The sequence below is a fragment of the Mastomys coucha genome, unplaced genomic scaffold (genome assembly GCF_008632895.1).
Source record: "Mastomys coucha isolate ucsf_1 unplaced genomic scaffold, UCSF_Mcou_1 pScaffold12, whole genome shotgun sequence".
NCBI classification, from domain to species: Eukaryota; Metazoa; Chordata; class Mammalia; order Rodentia; family Muridae; genus Mastomys; species Mastomys coucha.
Genome location: NW_022196894.1, coordinates 96,351,571 through 96,354,445, shown reverse-complemented (window position 1 = coordinate 96,354,445; position 2,875 = coordinate 96,351,571).

Below are 2,875 nucleotides of genomic sequence, written 5' to 3'. Positions count from 1 at the left end.
TATATACATAAAAGCTGAGGGTGGAAAAAGTCAGATGGTGGCTTACAATAATAATTTCAACATCAGGAAGGCAGACAGGTAGATGGGACTTGCCAGCCAGCCAGCTTAGTCTCCTTGTTGAGTTCCAGGACAGCAAGAGACCTTTTTTTAAAGATTTATTTATTTTTATGTGCATTGGTTTTCTGCCTGGCTGTCTGTGCGAGGGTGCCAGATCCTCTGGAACTAGAGTTACAAGACAGTTGTGAACTGCCATGTGGTTGCTGGGAATTGAACCCAAGTCCTCTGGAAGAGCATCCAGTGCTCTTAACTACTGAGCCATCTCTCCAGCCCCCAGCAAGGGACTCTTATTTCATCAAACAAAATGGATGGCATCTGAGGAATAATACCTGAGGTTATCCTCTGCACACACACATACAAGGAGGAGGGGTGAGACACAGCTCACTGTTAAGAGTGTACACTGCCTGGGCTGGAGAGATGGCTCAGTGGTTAAGAGCACTGACTGCTCTGCCAGAAGTCCTGAGTTTAATTCCCAGCAACCACATGGTGGCTCACAACCATCTGTAATGGGATCTGATGCCCTCTTCTGGTGTGTCTGAAGAGAGAGATAGTGTACTCATATACATAAAATAAATCTTTTTTTTAAAAAAGTACATGCTGCTTGTACTAGGTGGTTTTGTGTCAACTTGCCACAAACTAGAGTCATCAGAGAGGAAGGAGTCTCAGTTGAAGAAATGCCTCCATGAGATCCAGTGGTAAGGTATTTTCTCAACTAGTGATCAATGGGTAAGGGCCCAGCCTGTGGTGGGTGGTCCTGGGTTCTATAAGAAAGCAGAGTGAGTGAGCCCTGTAAAGCAAGTCAGTAAGCAGCACTCCTCCATGCATGGCCTCTGCATCAACTCCTGCCTCCAGGTTCCTGCCCTGCTTAAATTCTTGTCCTGACTTTCTTCAGTGATAGACTAAGATGTGTAAGTGCAAGCCAAATAAACCCTTTCCTCTTCAACTTACTTTTTGATCGTGGTGTTTCATTGCAGCAATAGAAACCCAAACACACTGCTACTTCACAGGCCTGAGTTCGGTTCCCAGAACCCACACTGAGCAGCTCACAACTGCCTGCACTCTAGCTGCAGGGAATGTGATACACTTCTGGCCTCCAAGGGCACCCGTACTCAGTGCACATACTCACACGTGAACACACGAGCACATGTATAATTAAATCGTTGGAATCGAGGAATCGGAGAACTAATTAGGGCAGAGGGAGAATGGAATGGAAAATGGTGTGTGTGTGGTCACAGTTTTATAGAACTTGCGTGGAAGCGGTTCACTTATATATGGGCTTGACGTTTATATCAGCTTCACAGTAAATCCGAATAACCATGTTTTTTCACTTCCAGTGTTCTCCAAAGCCACAGCCTGGCACTTGAATTTGATAGCCTGAGAATGGGTGCCACCCTGCCCCTAGGCAGCCTTTACTGTGCCCACCTCCTCAGGTGTCCTCGGGGTAAGGCTACACCTTAGAGGAGGAGGCTGGAGTGGCATCTGGCTTGCTCACCTGGGGAAAAGTCCATGTGGGGTCTCCTCGTCGATGGTAATGAAGGTGATTTGTTGTTAAAACAGCAAGCACATTGACTTGTTTCTCTGTCTGATATAATGGGGACATCAGGAAGTCAGGATAGGTAGGTGGTAGCCTTTGTCTGTGCCATTAGGAAAAGAACATTTGGCATGTAAAGAGGCAGAAGAGGTTTTATTCTTTGAGATTCTATAATCATTGAGGTGGGCCTGCAAGTTAATTCTATAGAGTTCATCAAAGGGATGGACTGCCAGTAGAGTACTTGCCTGGTATCAGGAAGACCTTGTTTTTCTGTTTAGTACTACATAAGTTGGGCATAATGACACACACCTATTGTGGTGGTTTGAATGGTTGTTTATGGGAAGTGACACTATTAGGAGGTGTGGCCTTGATGGAGGAAGTGTGTCACAGTGTGTCACAGGCTGGGTTTGAGGTCTCCTCAAGCTCTGTCGAGTGTGGAAAAGAGCCCCATCCTGGATGCTTGTGGAAGATAGAATCTTCTGGCTGCCTTCATATCAAGATGTAGAACTCTTAGCTCCTCCAGCACCAAATCTGCCTGCATGATGCCATGCTTCCCCATCGTGATAAGGACTGAAACTCTGAAACTAAGACCCAATTAAATGCTTATAAGAGTTGCCTTGGCAGGGGCGCCCACATGCTTGGGCAGCTCCTCCACCCCTGGCCCCTCACTGGAAGCCTGGTGCTCTTTGGGTTTCAGCTGGAGCCAGGGGACAGCCTCAACTATTACACTAAATGCAGCCTTTCCCAAAGGCCAGGCCAGGGCAGGGCAGAGAAGGGACCCCCAGCTCCCAGCTTCTTGGGTTCTCAAGAAGGAGCCCTTCCTCAGTGACACTAGGAACAGGAAAGGGGCTGGCTCTGCCCTTGGGTGTGTTGTTCCTTGTTACTATGTTTAAAGTTGAGTAGAGCACTGTCAATGTCCTCTACCAGTATAGCGACTGTCTTGGTGGCAGAGCAACTGTTTCTGACCTGAGTCTGGGTGTACAAACCCTGCCCGGGTTGAACTGTGGCAGGGCAGCCGCCATCAGTGTTTGTCCCTGAACCCCCACCTCCGTAGCTGTTAATGGAGGGGGAGGACTGTGTAGGAAAGTTCTGGAATACGATGCTTAGATGCTTAAATGATACATTATTCCCCGGAGTGTGAGCTTTGGCTAATTAGTGCCCTCTCCTTGGGCTATGGGCCAGGCTTAGCAAAAACACGAAACAAAACAGGGACCAACCATATTTGATTTGAATTCCAGGGAAATGAAAGTGGGTTTTTGTTTCTTTGTTTGTTTGATTGTTTTTGGC